This window comes from Lissotriton vulgaris, chromosome 1_1 (assembly GCF_964263255.1).
Source record: "Lissotriton vulgaris chromosome 1_1, aLisVul1.2, whole genome shotgun sequence".
NCBI lineage: Eukaryota > Metazoa > Chordata > Amphibia > Caudata > Salamandridae > Lissotriton > Lissotriton vulgaris.
In genome coordinates, this window is record NC_141685.1 from 467,895,984 (window position 1) to 467,919,463 (window position 23,480).

General features: G+C 44.5%; 1 protein-coding gene across 7 annotated transcripts in view; it reads left to right on the forward strand.

The window, feature by feature from the left end:
- Nucleotides 1-23,480, forward strand: part of MIER1 (MIER1 transcriptional regulator) — a 396,268-nt gene that overhangs the window by 270,836 nt on the left and 101,952 nt on the right. The gene's annotated exons all lie outside the window — the stretch shown is intronic.

The window sequence follows — 23,480 nt, forward strand, 5'->3', positions numbered from 1 at the left end:
TGCCACTTGTACTTCTCTAATACAGTTCAGTTGCACTTTGAGTGGAGACTGTTTCTTGTTATATGACATATGACAAGTGGAACACCATCAGTGTTGTTTTTTATGGATATTGGGTTAATTGCTTTACATGCTCTTAGATATAAACGTCCTATCTGTATCGTTTTACGTGGTCTTCCATTGCATTGCAAACTCAGAATCTCTGGAAACTGGAATTTTGAAGGCCTGGACAGCTAGTGGATCCTCATTATTATTTAAATTGTCATAGTTTGATTGAAAACCTACCAAAATCTCACAACTACAATGACATTTTCCTTAGAATACAAATTATATATCTATAGAAAGTCCTAGTGTGCCCTCTTAAGGTTAAAAGAGATTAACCTGCTGTGGCCTTGCTGTGCAGCAGCCATCTCCGTTCTATTTTCTACTCCTTATCAGAAGATTCTAGAACACCTTTAGCTAACTTTTTTTTTTCTGAGCTAGTCCCGTTTCCTTTACAAGCATTTATTTGACAGTTTAGATCTATCATTTAAATAGAATAATCTCTAATTTTCTTGCTCAGACACTTTGTAAGCCTTGTCTGCAGGTTGCTTTAGTCTAGCAGACAATACAAATACTAAAATTGGGGTTTTGGCCAGTCCACAGCTTTTGTTGATATTCTGTCTCGTCAATCTCATTTGCTTATATGATGAGTTTTCTTCCTTTTGTCTCTTCCCATTGCGCATATCTTGGTTTCTCTCATGTTTTGACTGGATGACTTGTATCCTTCCACATCTGACACTCTGAAATCTTTTTATATTTTTCAGCGCTTCAAGTTTTCATGTGTGATCTTGCTCTCTCCTTCAATGCTACTGTCCCCTCTAATTCCTGTCCCAAGGTGCTCCGTGATTCCTTGCATAACTCTTTACCTCCATCACCACTTTCTGCCTGTTGTGGGTTTTTTGCTTCTATTTTTTTTCTTTTATTATTCTCACCTCCCAGTGATCTGCCTCAGGCTTTTCCTATGTTTCTCTGATCCCACCTCCCCCATTGACTTCTCCCCCTTTCACACCTTATGTGGCTCCTCCACCCTGGCTTTCGCAGTCTTTTTCTTATCCATTATTGGGGTATCTTTCATAGATTCACATGCCTGAATCATTCCCCGTCGCTGAGGTGGGAGTCCCACGGTAATAATATATACAAAAGCAGTGCCTTAGAAATTTTTTGTAGTAGGCTGACAAGACTATAGGCCTCAAAAGGCCCAAAACCTAGCAGCCTATCTACCTCATTATATGAAAAGGACTGAAATATGAGTTCCAGCCAATCAGCTGTCAGCACCCTCTAGAACAGTGGTCCCCAAACTTTTTTTCGGCGGGGGCCACATCAACTTTCCTTTCTGTGATGGGGGGCCGGGGTCAGTCTTATAACAGGAAATTATATGGGCCAAGATGACATGCTGCAGTCTCATTTTGTATGTGACATCACTGTTCAAGAAACATGTTGACTATAAAAAGAGCATTACTATACTGACATTTTTTCATATTCATAATTACTGAAATCCGCATGCTTACCATATTTTATTTATTTATTTATTTATTTGAACTTGTATTGCGCACAGCTACCCTCAATGGGTTTCCCGGCGCCAGGGATAGATAAAGAAGGAAGCAGCAAGCCCAATAGAACCAACGATGCAGAGGGATTAGTTAAATATCAGTGTGAGCTGTGGGCTTGCTTCTGAGGTGAGGAGATTGATGTCGGGTTCCATTCCAGTTACAGCCAATCTCAGAGCAGGTGTTGATCTGAGAGTCTTGATCTTGTCGGATTTTTTATCAGCTTCATGCGTGCAAAAGTTTGCTCACAGATATATGTGCTTCCAAAAACTGTGGACATCTTCATAGCGTGCTTTCTGATGTTGGGGTAAGTCTTGTGTGGGAGGGAAGCATAGTACTCTGAGACAGTTGGGCTTGAATGCGTCTTTCAGCACATCACAGGTCTGCAACTCAGCCAGTTCAAATTGAAGAGAAGGCAGGGTGTCATTTATAAAAAGATTCTATCAATGTGTAGTGGTTTAATTTTTATTTTATTTATATTTTTTTGGGTGGTGACAATCTAGTAAATAGACTCTCTCTTTGGGTTGCAAAGATGAGAGCACAATGTGCTTTTTAAAATACCCCTCACACACTAAAAAAATCCAGTAGTGTCATGCTTCATCATTGGGGTCTTCCCGTCCCTCTACGGGGCGGGGCGTGCTACGACCTGACCGACTACGCGGGAGCACTAGTATGGTGACAGGACTATGTGACAGTGCAATGTGGGTGATGTCAGTGAAGTGTAGGGACCTAACGATGTGTGGGAATAAAAAAAATTTAAAAATCCTCTGGCTAGTAGAAAAAAACAATTTATTCACTTCCCTAGCTGGGGATGTTAAGAAGGGGGTTTTGAGGTGGAGCAATTCGCTACAACCTGGTCTACATGTTTCGTAGGCAGTCCCCTTCTGCCTACTCATCAGGACCTTCTAGTGGTCCCTACTAAAACAAAGCTCAGTTACTAAGTGTAATAGGCCTGTCGTCCTAAAAACCAGCAGTAAAAATCCACTGTTGGTTTTAGCTTCTGGGCATGAGCTGGCCCTTAATGAAGCAAAAATGTCAAAAATGATGACCTGATAGTGGTCTCTGTAAAGCAAATGGAAAAAAAGGGGGAGAGAGAAAAGCACAGAATTTTACACTTGTAACTATGATTTATCTTGAGGCACTCATTAGTGTTAGCGCCACATGTTCCAATTATCATTATCAATTGCCCATCACACAAAGCATACACTTAAGACTTTATGGACAGAGTGATGGTTCAATCTGCCATCCCCTGGGTGCTCGTTATATTCCCGAACATTATGATGCCCCTTGTAATTAGGGCTGTTTCCATCTCAACACACACACACTCACATAACTCAATACATACAGCGGCACCTCACAGGGTTCAAAAAGAGGAACCCGACTTTTTATAATGTCATTAATGGTCTTAGGATCAATCATTAAAATCCCCAAAGCGGGGCACACCCCAATAGTTGAATGGTTGATGATACATACTCCTGTGGCGCATGTGATATGCCCCATGAGCTGGCAATCGGTAGGTAATCACCGCGGCGCTCTGAAAGAGAGGAACCACGCCCTTAGCGTCGTGAACCAAACACACCCGGTAAATATAGCAGGCGCTGTCTCAAAAGCCAAGTTTTTTGAGACCTTTGGCAAGGTCTTAAACTCACATTGTCCGCATAATCTTAAGCCTTACTTCTACCCGCGTTGCCGCTCTGAAGAGTAGTCGCGTCAGGGGCGCGGTGCTTCATATGAGCTGGACCGGGCGCCCGGGTCGCTTTGCAGATCTTGTTGCAACACTAGCGCGCTAACCCAAAATGGCCGCCTCAGATGGAACTGAGGAGTACTATTAGCGGAAGTCTATCTTTTGTGCCTGTAGAATTACCAGAAGTTACCAACCTAATAATATATTTTAGAAAAACTTAATTATTGGAAAAGTGATCCCTATAAATTGGCATGTAATATGTCAGTGATGATTCTGTTTAAAACTGACATATTTATTTAATACTTGAGAGTCAAATTGAAACTCCTTGAGATGCGAAAACGGGCCGAGCTGAGTGGCAGGCTCGCAGATAGAATATGTCAATATGGGAAAGCTTTTGAAGGCAGGGAAGTCTCTGCCCGGATTATATTACAGGTTCGCTATTGGGAACTGACCAATATATGAAAAGAGGGCGATAGGGGCTTCCCTATGTGGGTGAGCACCAGGGGCTAGGTAATTTCTTAGGCTTATTACAGTTATGTTTTATGGGTAGGGAGGCTTGGCTAGGGTGATATAAAAGTACACAATGGTCATTCCACTGTGTTTCGTGAAGGTACGGTCAGCTTGCAGATTTTTCTGGGCTCATGATAGGTAGCAGAGTTTTTGTCAATTGGCCACGGGTAGAGGGGTGCCTCTCAGTGGGGAGTGGGTGTACGCAGTTTATAGCTGACCCAACGGAATTTCATCGACAATGAGCAACATCTCCTGGAAAAGGAACAAAGATGGGTTTTCCGTGTCCAGTCCAACAAACATGGATTAAACGATGAAATTCCGTGGGGTCAGCTATAAACTGCGTACACCCACTCCCCACTGAGAGGCACCCCTCTACCCGTGGCCAATTGACAAAAACTCTGCTACCTATCATGAGCCCAGAAAAATCTGCAAGCTGACCGTACCTTCACGAAACACAGTGGAATGACCATTGTGTACTTTTATATCACCCTAGCCAAGCCTCCCTACCCATAAAACATAACTGTAATAAGCCTAAGAAATTACCTAGCCCCTGGTGCTCACCCACATAGGGAAGCCCCTATCGCCCTCTTTTCATATATTGGTCAGTTCCCAATAGCGAACCTGTAATATAATCCGGGCAGAGACTTCCCTGCCTTCAAAAGCTTTCCCATATTGACATATTCTATCTGCGAGCCTGCCACTCAGCTCGGCCCGTTTTCGCATCTCAAGGAGTTTCAATTTGACTCTCAAGTATTAAATAAATATGTCAGTTTTAAACAGAATCATCACTGACATATTACATGCCAATTTATAGGGATCACTTTTCCAATAATTAAGTTTTTCTAAAATATATTATTAGGTTGGTAACTTCTGGTAATTCTACAGGCACAAAAGATAGACTTCCGCTAATAGTACTCCTCAGTTCCATCTGAGGCGGCCATTTTGGGTTAGCGCGCTAGTGTTGCAACAAGATCTGCAAAGCGACCCGGGCGCCCGGTCCAGCTCATATGAAGCACCGCGCCCCTGACGCGACTACTCTTCAGAGCGGCAACGCGGGTAGAAGTAAGGCTTAAGATTATGCGGACAATGTGAGTTTAAGACCTTGCCAAAGGTCTCAAAAAACTTGGCTTTTGAGACAGCGCCTGCTATATTTACCGGGTGTGTTGGTTCACGACGCTAAGGGCGTGGTTCCTCTCTTTCAGAGCGCCGCGGTGATTACCTACCGATTGCCAGCTCATGGGGCATATCACATGCGCCACAGGAGTATGTATCATCAACCATTCAACTATTGGGGTGTGCCCCTCTTTGGGGATTTTAATGATTGATCCTAAGACCATTAATGACATTATAAAAAGTCGGGTTCCTCTTTTTGAACCCTGTGAGGTGCCGCTGTATGTATTGAGTTATGTGAGTGTGTGTGTGTTGAGATGGAAACAGCCCTAATTACAAGGGGCATCATAATGTTCGGGAATATAACGAACACCCAGGGGATGGCAGATTGAACCATCACTCTGTCCATAAAGTCTTAAGTGTATGCTTTGTGTGATGGGCAATTGATAATGATAATTGGAACATGTGGCGCTAACACTAATGAGTGCCTCAAGATAAATCATAGTTACAAGTGTAAAATTCTGTGCTTTTCTCTCCCCCTTTTTTTCCATTTGCTTTACAGAGACCACTATCAGGTCATCATTTTTGACATTTTTGCTTCATTAAGGGCCAGCTCATGCCCAGAAGCTAAAACCAACAGTGGATTTTTACTGCTGGTTTTTAGGACGACAGGCCTATTACACTTAGTAACTGAGCTTTGTTTTAGTAGGGACCACTAGAAGGTCCTGATGAGTAGGCAGAAGGGGACTGCCTACGAAACATGTAGACCAGGTTGTAGCGAATTGCTCCACCTCAAAACCCCCTTCTTAACATCCCCAGCTAGGGAAGTGAATAAATTGTTTTTTTCTACTAGCCAGAGGATTTTTAAATTTTTTTTATTCCCACACATCGTTAGGTCCCTACACTTCACTGACATCACCCACATTGCACTGTCACATAGTCCTGTCACTATACTAGTGCTCCCGCGTAGTCGGTCAGGTCGTAGCACGCCCCGCCCCGTAGAGGGACGGGAAGACCCCAATGATGAAGCATGACACTACTGGATTTTTTTAGTGTGTGAGGGGTATTTTAAAAAGCACATTGTGCTCTCATCTTTGCAACCCAAAGAGAGAGTCTATTTACTAGATTGTCACCACCCATAAAAATATAAATAAAATAAAAATTAAACCACTACACATTGATAGAATCTTTTTGTTTACGTATATCAGATTGGAGGGTGATTCTGTCAATACCTCTTCACTTCCTCTACTGTTTTGAAAAGGGTGTCATTTATGTCGGCAACAAAAGGGTTCTGGAATATGCAAATTTCTTTAACGTGGGCATGAAGCTCAGGGAACCGCATACTGAACTCCGCTCTCAGGGTTTCCGTTGCATCCTTGCACTTCTTGGTTGGAAACGGGACCGCTGGCTCCTCAGCTGAGAGGCTCCGAGTAGCACGGAGATTGGTGAAGTCTTGTTTTTGCACTTGTCCAACAAGCAGCGCCATTTTAACCTCAAATGCTTTGACGTGGGAATACATGTCACTGATTAATTTTCCCTTGCCATGGAGCTGTAAATTGAGGCAGTTTACAATTTCTGTCACATCTGTTAAAAAGGCAAGGTTCCATTTCCATTCTATGTCGATCAGCTCTGGGACTGTTTTTCCATTTGTCAGGAGAAAGGCGTTGATTTCGGGTAGCAGCCCATAGAAGCGCTTCAAAACTCTACCCTGGCTTAACTATCTGACTTCAGCGTGGTAAAGCACGTCTCCATAGGCAGACTCCAGCTCGGATAGAAAAGTTTGGAACTGCCTTTGTTTTAGTCCGTTTGCTCTGATAAAGTTTATGCAAGACACAACCACCTTTATGACAGATTCCCACTTCAGAACTTTGCAGCACAGTGCTTGCTGGTGAATCAGGCAGTGGACTTGTAGTGAGGGGGGTGAGACCTCGCTCCTCCATTTCTGTTTTTATGCGCCCCACTAGCCCCCCGCGACGCACCAACCATACTCGGGGCACCGTCCGTTGTGATGCTAGCCAGCTTAGCCTAGTCAACATCCTACTCTTTCATCAGTTGGCGTACTTTACAAAAAATATCCTCTCCTGTCGTTGTTTCCGTGAGACTTTGTAGAGCTGCCAGCTCCTCGGATACTTCAAAAGTTGAATTAACTCCCCGAATAAAAATCAGCAGTTGTGCTGTGTCCTGCACGTCATTACTCTCATCCATTGCCAATGCAAAACACTCAAAATCTTTAGCTTTCTCTTTCATCTGGACATGTACATTATGCCCCATTTCTTCAATTCGCCTGGTAACTGTAAATGCGGACAGACTCACCGTGTTCAGGGCATCTTTCTTGTCCGGACACACCTCCTCCGCGACAGTGTTCAAACACTTCTGGACAAACTCCCCATCACTGAATGACTTTCCACAGCTTGCAATCAGTTTAGCTACCTTGAAGCTGACCCGAACGGATGACAGGTTCGCCTGTGTTTGGTGTAGCATTGTCCTCTGCTGGGCGGCAAATCCATTTTGTTGCTTAGCCACCTTGTCTCTCCTCACTTGGCCCAGCAAGCTAGCATACTGCCCTCCATGGCGGGTTTCATAGTGTTGGCGGATATTACATTCTTTAAACACCGCCACTGTCTTTGCAGATTAAACAAACTGCCTTTTCCTTGCACTGGACAAAAAATAGTCATCTGTCCACTGCTGTTTAAAAACTCTGCACTCTGAATCTATTTTCCGTTTCCCCAACAGCGTCGACATTTTGTTGTCTGTCTTTCTTCCGTTCTGCTCGGGCAGGTAGGAGAAGTAAGGGATACCTGATTACAATGGGCACAGATAAAGCCTTCTCTATATGTACTTCTTTTGCACATGTGGTTAACAGCGTTTACCTTGAGCTTAGGAACACCCAGTGAGTACAAGTCGTCTATAGTGGTTAGTTAGAAAACAGGGCTCCTGTGTAGAAACGAAAAAAGATAAGCGCCCCAGCGCGTAATCAATAGCGGTCCAGCGCGGTGTCCAAGGTATTCACATAAGCGCCCCAGCGCGTTGTCACAAACTGAAAGTAAAGCGCTCCAGCGTGGTGCCAAAACAAACCATAAGTAAAGCGCTCCAGCGCGGTGCCAAAACAAACTCAGGATAGCGCCCCAGCGCGGTGCCCAAACAAACAACCAAACCCCAAGTAAAGCGCTCCAGCGTGGTGTTGAAACAAACACAGAATAGCGCTCCAGCGCTGTGTCAAAGAACCTCAGTAAAGGTCCCGAACACACGGCCTCAGAAAACACGGTTCTTGCTTGCGTAGAAGCAGGCAAAGGACAGGCATCAATCCGAAGCTCTGTGTTGGCGGGAACTTCTGTGTTAATCGATTTCCACCGGAAGCGCTGTGAGACTCCCCGGCGGTTTCCGGTCGCCTGGAACTGGACCGTCAACCGCCTGCTACCTGGAAGTGAGGAATACATGTGTCCGCATGAGACCAGAACAAAGGATTGTTTGTTATCGTTAAGTGGGCCACTCCAGTTAATTAGACGGGCCGGATGTTGCCCGGGGGCCGTAGTTTGGGGACCCCTGCTCTAGAACCTTCCCAGCAGAGGCAGTTCTCCTCAGATTTTCACGGCACGTCGCGTGGAAGGGAGTCTCCCTGAGTGCCTACTCAGTTTTATACTTTTCTCTTCAGAATGTCTGAGAAGAAAGCTCTTTTCAAGGCCTGCAAGACCTGTGATAAAAAGAGGATACTTCCTCTTCAGATGAGGATGGTAGAGAGGAAGGCGAGCTTCCTAATGACAACACACCTGAAGATCCGTAGGATAAATACATAATTCCCATGCCTTCACCGCCCTTGCCGCAACCCTCGGATTCCCCACCGGAGGACATTGGCGGCTTTCACAATATCATGCAAAGGGCTGCTACAAGATTTGAACTGCCAGTTACTATCGAGCAGTCAGACTGCTTTTTACACGACTTCAAAGAGGGGTATAGGAAGATCACTAGGGCTATACCCATTATTGATTTCATTTAGAAGGAAGGTCTTAAGATAATGAAGACGCCCGCTTCTATCCCTGCAGGCCTTCCTCGTAATGAGAAAAATTATAGAGCACCGCCAGAAACTCCATCTTGTCTGGTGGGCCATCCACGTCCGGACTCTGTAATATCTCAAGCTGCTCAACAGAGGTCCAAGAATCCATCCACTCCAATCTTGACACCACCGGACAAAGAGGGCAGGAGATTGGATCTTATAGGGAGGCTGTTTTAGAGGGGCAAGGAGTCGTGATTTTTCTTCTAGGGGAAATTACCACAACCAACAGAACAGGCAATACCAATCTCAGTACAAACAACCGTATTACCAGTCTTCATACAGGCAATCTACCTCCAGCAATTTCTCTTGTCGGGGAGGAAGACGAAGCTCAAATAATCAGGGACGAGATTCAACAAACGTCAATGAGCTATTGCGGATGCCAGTCCAACATCCTCCCCTTCCTGTGGGCGCAAAGACAACATCCTCTCTTCCCTGTGGGCGCAAAGATCTCCGCCTTTTACCAGCAATGGCAGAACATTACATCGGATCAGTGGGTCCTCGACCTAGTAGAAAAGGGACACACTCTGGAGTTCTTAAATAAACCACCTACAACCCCGCAGAAGGGTCCCCCTCGTCTTCTCTTACTGTTCAAAGAAGCCTTAAACATGTTTCGCAAGGATGCAATAGACAAGGTTCCCATCTCGCAAAAAGGAAAGGGATTCTACTCTTGCTTCTTCCTCATAAAGAAGAAATCGGGAGAATGACGCCCGATTTTGGATCTGCGCAAACTCAACAAATTCTTGAAGGAACAAAGTTTTCGCATGGTGACGTTGGCAGATGTGCTCAATTGTCTCAACAAAGGAGATTTTATGGCTTCTCTGGACTTGGAAGACTCTTACACCCCAAACATCGCAAATACCTGCGATTCACAGTGGCTGGCGTCCACTTTCAATTCAAGGTGCTCCCATTCGGGCTGAAATTGGCACCAAGAATGTTTACCAAATGTTTAGCCCCAGTTTCTGCAGCACTGAAGTCGCAAGGAATAAAAGTCTTCCCATACCTCGACGACTGGCTGCTGAAAGGACCATCAAGCTGTGGGTAACTAGGACCATCAAAACAGGCTACAAGACAAGCGGTCACAAGCTCCCTCCGTCTATTCTCAAACTTGGGGCTCATCCTCAATGCAAAGAAAGCACAACTGCAACCCCTTTAAGTGTTAACCTTTCTGGGAGCTTCACTAGACACCCAACAGTGCAAGGCGTTCTTGTCTCAGGAACGACAGAACAAACTTCAAAACTAGCAAAACTAATCTCAACAAAAAAGTAACTTTCTGTCCGAACATATGCGTCTCTTTTGGGGATGTGCTCTTCAGCGATCAGTCTGGCCCCATTGGCAAGGCTCCGGATGAGGCCACTGCAAGAAGAATTGCACCAACAATGGCGACTAATGGGTGGGTCTTTCGAAGATCGCATAAAGGTGACATCCAGAATGAGGCAAGCTCTTCAATGGTGGTCAAAAGAAAACACCGGGCCTCACGTTTCTCCAAACCCTCCTGAAGTTCATCCTGACCACGGACGCATCTATGGAGGGTTGGGGAGGTCATCTCCAGGACCTCCAGATACAAGGGCAATGGTCTTACCAATTTCGGCAGAGACACATCAACAGTCTAGAGTTAAGAACCATTTTCCAGTCTCTGCAGGCGTTCCTGCCGAGAATTGCAAATTCCTCAGTGCTGGTGTATATGGACAATACCAACAGCATGTTTTACATCATAAGCAAGGGGGGACTAGATCTCTCTCCCTCTCGCAGGAGGCTCAGGAGATGTGGGAGTGGGTTATACAACAAAGCATAACCCTCAGAGCGGAGCATGTGAAAGGGGTTAAAAACTCTCTAGCTGACAACCTCAGTAGATCTCTCACAGGTTGCCACAAATGGGAACTGGAACAGGATCAGGTAAACAGGATCTTTCGGAGATGGGGCACGCCAACTCTAGATCTGTTTGCGACGCGACAGAACAGCAAATGCCTGTACTACACCAGCAGATTTCCTCAACGGGGGTCAAGAGGAAATGCCCTGTCCATGAGATGGTCCGGAATCTATGCTTACGCTTTTCCCCCGATTCCTTTAATACCGAGGATACTGCAAAAGATGAAGAGGGAACATTGCACTTTTCTCATTGCTCCTCGCTGACTGAGGCAGTACTGGTTCCACGAACTGCTCCTGCTATCTCAGCAGCCTCCAGTTCATCTCAGACAGACAATTTCAATGTTGACAAGGGAAGTAGGTCAGATTTTACACCCGGATCCTCAATCGCTTCACTTGCACGCCTGGCTCCTGACTTCTTAGAGTTTAAAGATCTCAAGATTTCTGCAGGCTGTAGAGAGATTCTGTCTCAAGCCCGTGCTCAGAGATTCTGTGGTTGGTGTGAAGCAAATAATAATCATCCGCTCCAGGCTCCACCTGAGGATATCCTTCCTTACTTGCTATCGCTAGCCAAAGCAGGCCTAGTATTCTCTTCTATCAAAGTACATCTGGCCGCTATATCCAGATTCAGAAAATGTTCAAACAAGCCATCACTATGCTCTTCCTCATTGATAAAGCAATTTCTCAAAGGATTATTTCTGGCTTTTCCTCCAATCCGACCTCCACCTCCTGAATGGGATCTCAATATTGTTTTGTCCCAGTTAATAAGGAGGCCCTTCAAACCTATTCACAGAGCTGACCTAAAGTTTTTAACCTAGAAAGTGGCTATTTTACTAGCTCTCACTTCAGCCCGGAGAGTTAGTGAGATTCAAGCTTTCACAATTTCAGAGCCTTTCCTTCATTTCTCTGAGGACTATGTCACCCTGAGAACCAATCCGAAGTTCATCCCTAAGGTACCATCTCAATTTCATATAAACCAGCTGGTAAAGTTAGACTTTTTTCCCGGATCCTGTCACACCGGCAGAAAAAGCCCTGCATTCTCATGATGTGAAACGATGTCTAAAGTTCTACCTTCAAAAAACTAAAGACATAAGAAAAATCTAACCAGTTATTTATTGCTTATGGTCAGGTCACGCTGGGACAGGCAACAATAGCCAGGTGGCTATCCTCAGTAATACAGTTCTGTCCCGAAAAAGCTAACAGACCTTTGGTCGGAAAGGTTAAAGCACACTCCACCAGAATGATGTCTGCGTCAACAGCCTTATTTGCTGGGGTCACGCTGGAGGACATTTGCCGAGCTGCTACATGGAAGAGTGTCCATACATTTACAAAGCATTACTGCTTGCAGTCTGCATCACAGAATGATACAGCAGTGGGACAAGCGGTGCTGCAGCTTCTTCTTCATTAAGGTTAGACTTTTACAAGATCTCTCACTTTATATTCATGACATAAGAGTATGCATGATATACTGTAATGTTTTGCTTGTCAAATGCTGTCTTTCATATGAACTTTGTTATCTGAATATAATTATTTTCATTCAGAAAGTTTCTGCATATATGTATAGTTACATTTTTAGTGCTCTATAACCTTCAGGTTGAGTGGGGGATATGTAGAATTACGCTTTGTCTCCCACCTTCCGCAAACTACAGATATGGTTTTACTGCTTGCTATTTTGATTCAGGCATGTGAATATATGAAAGATACCCAATACTGGATAAGAAAACAAGTTACTTACCTGTAACTACGGTTATCCAGTATTGGTATCTTTCATAGATTCACATGCACCCACCCTCCTCCCCGGCAGAGCAGTTCTTTATTACGGATACATACTTCTCACTTGTGCTGGGAAAATCTGAGGAGAACTGCCTCTGCTGGGAAGGTTCTAGAGGGTGCTGATTGGTTGGAACTCCTATTTCAGTTCTTTTCATATAATGAGGTAGATAGGCTGCTAGGTTTTGGGCCTTTTGAGACCTATAGTCTTGTCAGCCTACTACAAAATCTTTCTAAGGCACTGCTTTTGTATATATTATTACCGTGGGACTCCCGCCTCGGCGACGGGGAATGATTCAGGCATGTGAATCTATGAAAGATACCAATACTGGATAACCGTAGTTACCGGTAAGTAACTTGTTTTCTTTCTGTTCGTTTTATAAAAACGTTTTTGGGAGGGTCCAACAGCTGATGTTTGCTGCCAAGCTATCCCTTTGATAACATATGCTTTCACACGCCTTAAAATAATAAAAAAATTTGGTCAGAGAGTGGGGTTCGCCATCTTGGAACAGTAAATGTAAAACAAATGAGATGGTCGCCTTGTCATGTCGTGTGCGCACATGCCTTGTGAAGTATGCCTACGTCAGCATGCTGGACCACTGTGGTCTCATAACCAAAGCCCATAGATCTGCATTTGCAACTAAAAGGTGTGACCTTTTGGCTTTGTCAATGTTTGTGTCTGACTCGATCCTGGCAGAGTGCAGGGATATTTTGCCCACTTACTCTCCAGGAGTGCATGAAAAATGTTGCTGTAAATGCTATATCATGTACACATTCAAAAGTCAGATGAAAAATGTGTCCTTTACCTCTACACAATAAGGTTGGCTGTCTTTTTTGGATAGCGATATGATTGATCTTTTTCAGTACTGGATGTGCCTGCTAGCATAATAATTCAGATATGATCCTCCAGGAGACCCAGGGCCGCTTCAAGCCACCCTGCTGTTATTGTCCCCATTCAGTCCTGAAGTGGGGTAGTTCATGTCTTTAGAAAACATCTTGAAGTTGACATGAAGTTAACCTGGTCACCAAGCGGTTAATCTAGCAGGGGCCACAGCTGTGGGACTACCTAGTGACTCAAGGGGAGTCTTTAAACTCAGTCGAACTCTCCTGAGGTCTTTTTCAACCAGGCTAAGGCCATTCCTGTCCTGTGTGCACATTGTGAAGAAACAGCTGACACATGGTCTGTTTTCATTAGATCAGTTGCTTTATAATCACATTAGATCATTCGCTGAGAGGTTAAAATCAGCATCTAGAATTGTCACTCCTGGCTTTTTTAATGATATTTCTCTTGAAAAAAATCTTTCTACTCAGTCACCCCAGAGTCTTCCTCTCCCTTAGCCTTATCAGTACTAAATACATTGCTCCCCAATGTACAACCTGTGGTGAAATAGCTGCCTCATGATATTTTCTTCAAAGACTTTTTAATCACATTTGACCATTACCTAACCAGTAAAATCCACATAGATATGCCACTTGTGGCTTTTATTTTGCATTCATTAGAGATTCAGCTTCCGGGCTCAGTCTTTCAGGGATAAAAGACCATGCTCAAGCGACCCCGCAGCGGACGCGCGCAGCGGTCGCGCCAAAGGAAAGTCCGTCTGCGTCCGTCCGCAGCCGTACGGGGACCGGGGCCAGGACCCCGGGCGGACTGTGGTTAGAATACAATATGACATGGCGGGGCTGCAGGCATTGTGCCCCCTTTGCAGGCACAGCATGTCGGTTACTCAAGATGGTGCCTGCAGTCACTGCCCGTTTAGCTGGAATATTGATCACATAAGGCAGGTAGGGAGAGGTGGACTCTGCTGTGGGCTACTGAATTGTAGATCTCTTAGAAAACACAAAATCGAAATCTCTGACTTGCTTTCGGACACAAAGCTTGATCTCCTGTTTCTCACGGAGACCTGGCTGGATGCCGATTCTGAGCCAGATGTCCTAGAGGCACTCCCCTCAGGCTATACAACAGCCAGAATTGATAGGCCGATAGGCAGAGGAGGTGCTTTCTTGAACCATTCACGTTATGTGAAAGTGAGGCCGGCTCCTTTACGCTGAACATCAGCCCGAACCTTACGGTGAAAGGGCTTTTGGTCTATAGACCCCCGGGTCCCCCTACACACTTTGTGCTCAGTTTGGTTGAGGGTATTGCTCATCTGGCCTTAAGTTCTGGGTGATCTGAATCTTCATTTGGAGGACCCTTTGAATAAGGGGACATTCGACCTCCGCCAGGATCTTCACTCCACTTGAAATCGGGCATCCCTACTCATCAGCACGGACACCTACTTGATCCGGTGTTCGCTAGCTGGGAGAATGTAGAAGTATCCACCCTGTTCCCTGGTCAGATCATTTTCTGGTTCCCTTTGTGATAAGGGTGCCCGAGGTCGAAGGCCAGGAATTAGCCACTTGCGATCACCCGCGCAGGAAATGGAAATTTTTTGTACAGGATGATTTTAATAGAGATCTGACAGTGGGCGGGCCCCCAGGTGGCACAGACAGTGAAACTGCCTGTATGAATCTGGAGAGGCGTATAGATAACGCTCTTAATACGGTGGCCCCACTGCTCTTTAATAAACCGATGGGCAGGGTACATACATCTGCACCTTGGTTCACTCCAGCTTTACATCTCGCAAAAGCTGAATGTAAATGTCTGGAGGGGCAGTGGAGAAAGGGATTTTTGTACCAGGCTAGATTGAAATACAGTGAGGAACAGAGAAAATACTATGGTCTCATTAGGCGGGCTAAAGACACCTACTACCAGGCCAGAATTGGGACGGCCGAAAATTCCATAAAAGAACTCTTTAAAATATACAAGGAGATCTCTTCCTTCGCAGCTACGGCCGCGCCAATTGTGGGTCCGGCTGAGGCATGCAATCGGGTTGTGAATTATTTTTCGGAGAAGGTGAAGGAAATCTACTCATCCTTTCCAGGGACCATAAGGAGGGGCATTGAATTTGAGGAAAAGGCAAGAGAAACTGAGGCAGGTCAGAGACTGAACAATTTCATTGTTCCTTCTCTGGAGACTCTTAGTAAAATCTGTCTCAGCATTAAGTCTGGTTCTCCCAGAGACCTGCCCCACCTAAAGTGCTGGGCCAGAGTTTGGAGAATCTTGAGCTGTACATCAGGTATGTTTTGGAGGTTTCGTTCAATTCACACACGGTGCCAGGAAATTGGAAACAAGCTATTGTTCTCCCAGTCCAGAAGAAGCCGAATATTAGTCAAGACAAATTAGAAAATTTGCGACCTATCTCGCTTCTGCCATTTTTGGCAAAGGTAGCAGAGAAGGTGGTAAATCGGCAACTCATAACACATATGGAGGATTCTAGTCTCCTACATCCGTCGCAATCGGGATTCTGGACTGGTCATTCTACGGAATCCGCACTACTGCGTGCCACGAAAACCGTCAAACAGGGGGCTGACGCTGGGCTCACTATGGCTCTGATCATGTTAGCATAAACATCAAGGAATTGAGGATGAATAAGAACTTGGTTGTAAAGCCCGCGGATAAGGGTGGCGCAGTAGTTATCCAAACCACCTTAGCCTATGATAAAGAATGCAGGAGGCTCCTTTCAGATAATAGGAACTATCAGATCCTCACTGAAAATCCAACTGAATCATTGAGAGTTCAAATAGGAGGTATGGTGGAAGAAGCACTGGCCCATGATTGGATTACCAAAAAAGAGTCTGAGTTTCTGATACAAAAGAACCCACGAACTCCATATTTCTACACCATACCCAAGGTGCACAAAAACCTGGACAATCCTCCCGGTCGCCCCATTGTTTCAGGCATCTCATCTATTCTGGAACCATTGTCCAAATTCGCGGATGCCTTCCTTAGACCTATTGTGCAGGCCACTAACACATATCTGAAGGATACTAAGGCAGTACTTCAATTGTTGAACAACCAGACTTTTGATCCCAGCTCTCAGATGCTCCTCAGTTTTGATGTGGAGAGCCTCTATACGAGTCTCCCTCACGAGGAGACTTTACAAATTATTGAGGAGGTACTGTACTCTACAAACTGGAAATACCACACTCCACGGAATGTAGTACTTGAATGCATCTCCTTGGCCCTTACAAAAAATGTTTTTGAGTACGAGGGCACCCTATTCTGGCAGAAACATGGGACCAGTATGGGCAGTACTTTTGCCCCGAGCTTGGCTGGACTATATGTCCATCACCTGGAGTCCACAAAAATCCTCCACCCAGACAATCCATATAGGACGAGGATCCTCACCTGGCGGAGGTACATAGACCATATTTTGGTCATCTGGGAAGGAGATATGACTACGGTAACTGACTTTACCGTCTGGCTTAACAATCAAAATGCTTTCTTAAAATTTACCCACCAGGTGTCTAACCAAAGTATGGTCTTTCTGGATTTAAACATCTATTACGAAGCAGGAATGCTCAAAACAGAAACACATTTCAAACCAACAGCCAGGAACTGTCTCCTCAGATTTGACAGTTTCCACCCACGTCATCTGAGGGAGAACCTTCCCTATGGACAGTTCCTGCGCCTTCGGCGGAACTGTAGTGACATTGCCAAGTATAAATCTCAGGCTAAGGATCTGAGTACGAAACTGAGACAGAGGAAATACCCTGAAGCAGTGATCAGAAAAGCATCAAAAAGGGCGAGGCATAACAACCGTGAAGCCCTCCTAGAGGACAAGCCACAGAGGGAGGAAGCCGAAAAAAGAACAGTATGTGTCACCACATACAGTCCAGTCACCAATCAGGTGACAAAGTTGGTGAACAAACACTGGCGCACTCTGACGAGTAGCGGTCTCATGTGGGAGAAGCCACTGTTTGCCCATAGACGGGGTAGGAATCTGAGGGACATGCTTGTCCACACAAGACCCCCTCCAACGAAAAAGGATCAACCAAGACTTCAGGACATACATGGTCACCATCCTTGTGGCAACTGTAACAACTGCCACCTCACCAAAAAAAGTATGACCCTGACCTTTTCAAATGGGACACAATGGGAGCAACGTGCATTCACAAATTGCAACAGCAAGAATGTTGTATACCTGATCACGTGCCCTTGTGGGAAAGAATACGTTGGGATGACAACAAGACCTGTCAAAGTGAGAATAAATGAACACAAAAGTAACATCAGATGTAAGAAACTCACTACCAAAATGTCTACCCACTTCATTGAACACCAACACTGTGTGAATGAACTGCAGTGGACTGTTATTGAACAGTTACCATCAGAGGTGGGCCTCTTAGAAAAGGAACAACGATGGGTGTTCAGGCTGGGAACCGACACAACGGGGCTTAATGACTCAATCCCTTGGAGTCTTTTGAGATTATAAAATTATCTCTTATACACTGTAGTGTCTAACAACATTGATACAACTGGCCTAGCAGGTGGTACTGACATTACCTCACCACGGGCACATGGCCTTCTTTTGCCCGGTAACGAACAGCCATCTACGTACCAATCCTGTGAGTTTGTTCCCCTAAAATGAACACGCTATTCCCCTCTCTTGATATTGTCTGGGGGATAGGTAGTATTGCATTTTAAACACTGTGATATATAATATGCCCCTGTAGTACAGTATTGTGCCTAATCTGAACACGTATTGAATAACAGATATTACTGTCCCTGTTTCAGTGCAAACGTGAGACCCATGCTCGGTTCATATACTGAGTGCAGCCCCTTAATACACTCTTAGCGCCAACGTGAGATTTGTAGCAAGGCGGAGGCACTGTATCCTTGCCCGTCTCCGTATTTTGCGGCTGAATGTATAGCGCGTCTTCATCGCGCATGCGCGGTCGCTCAGTTCGGCCGCGCATGCGCATTAGTCAGGCTGGTGTGCGCATGCGCGCCAATAGCGTTCCTCGGGAGCGCAACACCGGACCTCCGGTGATTGTTCTCGCCGTATTTGGGCATACGCCGATTTCAATTACCTAATTAACCACCTTCAATTGCTAAGAGGGAGAGTATATATAAGGCCCCTGACGCTACACAGGCTCACTTCATCGGAGCCGCGTTGAGTGAAGGCAGGCGAATGACCTATGCAGTAACCGTGAGTTAATGGCTGTCTGAGACTAGCATTCTGTCTGTAGCCGGGTAGACTCAGTATTGTGCTTTCTTTCCCAACTGAACCCCGTTTATTCATATTTTTTAGGTCCTTTCAGATCAGGAAGGAAGGAACCCCAATATACGTTTAGGTTCATGAGGTCTTACATTTTAGAACTCAAAGTAAGACTTCTTCCTTCTTATGTGCTCTCTTTCCATCATACCAGAGAGTAATTCAGTGTTTTTTTTATATATGTGTGTGTGTGTCAAGACTGTTATGTCCACCTGTGTATTTTTCTTTTTTCTTACCGGGTCCCATTATTTTTGGTTTACCCTCGCAATACTCAGAGAAGGTTTTTTCTTCTCCTATGATCAGTTTGTGACATTTGCATATATTTACCTATGCATTTCTTTCCGCAGGTTCTTTCGCCAACTGGGCGCAACCGCATTCACTAACACTATAAAACATTGTTAGGAATATTACACATTGTGGTAATTTTGTTAATTTTTTAATACACTTTAACATTTTGCATGTGAGTAAGGGGAGGGTAAGTGCATAAACCCTTGTCCTGAAGAAGGAGGCTGTGACCTCCGAAACATGTTGACACTTTACTAGTGGTTCTGGATACCCTAACTCGTATCTATCTAACCACGCCCTGCACTTCTTGTAATAATACCAGCCGGGGATTTAAATAAAGCATTTTTTCCTCCCACGTGCCAGGTATTTTTTTTTAAACCTTTCACTTTTTTCACCTCACCTCACTCACATTTTGATCCTATACACACCCCCCCACACATAGTTCACTTCAAAGTGCTCCTGCGTATCCGCGAGTCGTAGCACGCCGCATCCCGTAGAGGGGTGCGAAGGCCCCGAGGATGAAGCATGACACCAAGGGGCCTGTTGGTGTGTGAGGGGCATTTAAACAACACTGTGTGTTTCCCTATCATTTGAGGGACCATCACCACCTTGAGTGGATTCCACTTTGTTTATGTATACATTCAGGGAGACTGAATCCACTGACTCTCTCTCTCCCCCCTTCTGTTATAATTCCTCTGATCATGTTAGACCTGAGTGCCGCGTTTGACACTGTAGCACATCACACCTTGCTGCATTGTCTGAATAAGGGCGGTGTATCAGGCCAGGCCCTGAAATGGCTGAAGTCCTTTCTAGTAGACCATAGTTTTCAGGTTAGACAAGGTGCACACTACTCCAATGACATCAAACTGGAGCAGGGTGTGCCTCAGGGCTCTGCCCTGAGCCCTACCCTGTTCAACCTGTATATGACTCCTTTGGCGGAGATAGTTCATGGCTTTGGAGTTGGGGTCGTCTCTTATGCCGACGACACCCAGCTGATGATCTCCCTATCCCAGGCACCGAATGTGATTACGGTCTTTGCATGTGGTTGTTACAGTTTAAAATTGCAGTTTTGACCTGCCTGTGATTGCATATGTTATCACCTGTTTTGTGTTTTAAACTTGTGGTTTTCCCTGCCCATGATTGCTTGCATTGAACGTGTTGAATTGTGAGATTTGCAGTCCAACCTCTGTAGTTTGTCCCTCTCATTCCTTGGTGACAAATCTGTTTTCCCTCCAAATTTCTTCTTTGCTCTGTGCTAAGACATGTGTGTTAAAACAGTGCACCCCCAGCCACCATTTTTGTGTTCACAAACCCTATTTCTCATCCTGTGCCTCTATCAATATATTTAATCTAAATATACTTCCTTCCTTTATGTATCTATATACTTTCAATGTACTTATGGATCTATATATTTATCACTTTCTTCTAATTGGCATTTCCAATGCACTAGCCTATTTCTCAGCCTATACGTTGCTCAATATATCTTCTAGCCCAACCTTCTGACTCATCTCAAACTTCTTTCTACTACTCCTTCCAATGCACAACCCTATCTCTCATCCTATACATCCATTCTCTTATTTATCCCAAACCCCATACCACTACTATGATCGCCAAAATAACCCTTTCTAGACTCCCTCCTTCTCTACCCCTCCTTGCATCATCTGACGCCTTTTTACTACACCGATCCCCTAAAACAAACCTTTCTAAACTCTTCCCTCTGACTCCTCCCCTCAAACTCCTTTTTACTCACCCAAAAGCCTCTTCCTACTGCGAAGACCTAAAAAAAAACAATCCTTCACTCTTTTATCCCTCCACTATCCTTTTCAATCAAAATTAACAGACTAACATGTTCACTTCTCAAATTCCATATTCAACTATACTAATATACTGCCCAAATAACTGAATAACATATCTACTACTCAAATTACTTCATATTTATACTATACTAATTTTCAACACTAATCCTTTGTGGGTTCCGGAGTGGCGTGCCACTCCCCAGAAAAGCGCTTCAACACCCATCAGGGGTAACAAGTGCTATATGAATGCAAATATTTATTCCCCTTTTATCCCTCCGCTATCCTTCTCACTCCAAGTAACAGACTAATATCCACCACTGAAATTACCTCATATTTCACCATATTAATTCACCACTAATCCTTTATAGGCTTCCTGAATGCGTCAACAAATGATAAATAAATACAAATCTTTGTCCTCCTCTATCCTTCTGCTATCATTCCAAATCCAAATAACTGACTAACCTATCCACCACTTAAAAAGTACTTGCATGTTTCACTATACTAATTCAACACTAATCCTCTATGTTTCCCGGAGTAGCGTGCTACCCGCCGAAAAAGCGCTTTGACGCCTCGTCAGGGGTAGTAAGCGCTATATAAATGCAATTACAATACAATACAATATCAGATGCGTAGTGGAGAAATGTTTCGGAGTCCTCAAAAATCTATGCAAAACGTTAGATCTCCTCCCGATAGGGGCTAGGAAGACGTTGGTGCATGCTCTTATTACATCTCGCCTAGACTATGGCAACATACTCTACCTGGGCGCCACGGCTAAAGGTCTTGGGAGAGTACAGGTTTTGCAGAATGCCGCCGCATGGCTGGGACTTATGCAGCATAGGAGGGCTGCTTCAAAAAAAGCCCTGGATATGCTGCACTGGCTTCCAGTGAAGAAAAGAGTGATGTTTAAGGTATTATGCACCTGCCACCGCATCCCCCAGAACGTTGGTCCTTCATATCTGAGGGACCTTGTCACCAGCTATGTGCCTGGAAGGTCCCTTAGATCTAGTGGGACTGGTCTGTTGAAAGTGCCAAAGGTAAAGAAGGCCAGAATGGGAGGCCGATCCTTCAGGTTCTTGGCAGCTATAAACTGAAACAAACTCCCTGTAAAACTCTGGATGGAGATCTCTGAAGCCAAGTTTAGGAAGGCGCTTAAAACGCATCTGTTCTCCGGTTAGCCTAGCGGAGGCCTTAGACCGCGGTTGGGCCGTTACCTCTCACCTCAGCGCGGGGACCCGCCGGGATGGCGTAACCATGCGCTTTATAAATCTTCTTTATTATTTATTACAATACAGTTTATTTACTTCTTTCTTCAAAACTGCTATTTTAAAAAGTACTTGCCCAATAAAGAAGCTCCTGGTATTTAAAATTGTATAAAAAGGAGTTATTTTCTAAATTGGTATGGATCGCCTTATTGAGTGTTTGTGTATTAATTATTGACTGGGTGTATGCAATAAATGTCTAACACTCCTCCTCCCAAGGCTGCTTGACCACATTACCACAAAAGAGCACCTTGGGATTGTTGGGACAAGCACCTGTTCACTCATAAGGGATACCTGGACTCTCTACACAGTGTATCACTTTTTGATATATTAAATAAAGAGCCAGCTTCCTACACCCTCTTGCCGGGTTTAGGTTGAAGGCATCCACTGCACTCCATGACTGCATAAATACACCTTAAGCAACAGTATACAGTGCCTTAATTCTCCGCCTTTCAACCACTTTCAACTTTACATTAGGAGGGGGAGAGTAAACTACAATACTTGCTTAAGTACTGCAAACAATTTCTTCAGTTAAAATAATTTTCTCTGAAGTCTTGTTTGCAAATGGATCTTTTCTATGATCACGCTAAGTTTTAAGAGGTTGCTGTTCTCTACAACACTGGAAAAGAAGAATATTTTTTCCAAGTTTCAGTTCACCTGTGGAGTTTATTGCAGGTATTTCCTTCTCGAAGAAATATCCATCTTTTGGTTTAAAACTGCATTTAGATACAATAATTTTGAACAATGTAGTCCGCTCACTAGCTCCTCAAAAATTACACTTGCAACCTTACTCGCACAGAACGGAATGAGTTGAGATCCACAGACTATAGAATGCATAATTTCATGCAACAGATGGTCCCGACTACTTCAACATTCTTTGTTTCATACTAGTATGTAGGGCATATCCAGGTTATCCTGTGTCAGTCAGTGGTCACTGAACAGTAGTGCGTGTAGGTAATATTGTAAGAAATATTGCCTGGTTTAACATGTGTTGAAGTGCAATACCTAGTAGTGCACTCCAGTGGGAATAGCAAGACAATTCTTTCCTCTTTTGCTTTCTAGGGGCTGTGAAGTTGAGCTGTCACGGTTACCATAGTAGGTGTTAGCCAAAAAGTTGTTCAGGGGGGAAGGGGGAATTAGGGGGGTGAAAACTCCTGCTATTTTATGGCACAGTAAGTTATGAAATGTCCTGTCAGTGCTATAATTTAAATAGTGGGCCTGAGTAAAGGGTGAGTGCAATAGGCCATTAAAACTGGATTACACTATGTTTTTATTTGTGTGTCTGTGGTCTGGAGGATGCAGCGTTAATGCCTTTGTAGCAAGCGTGACTATTGGTCACCAGATTGCACAAAACTGTCGGTTATGGCAGCATATTAGCCAAAATCTTTTGATTTTACTAAAATATGTATAATATACTTACATATAGGGGTTTTCTGCCATCTCCCTTCATCTAGTGGTCTGTTGTCATTCA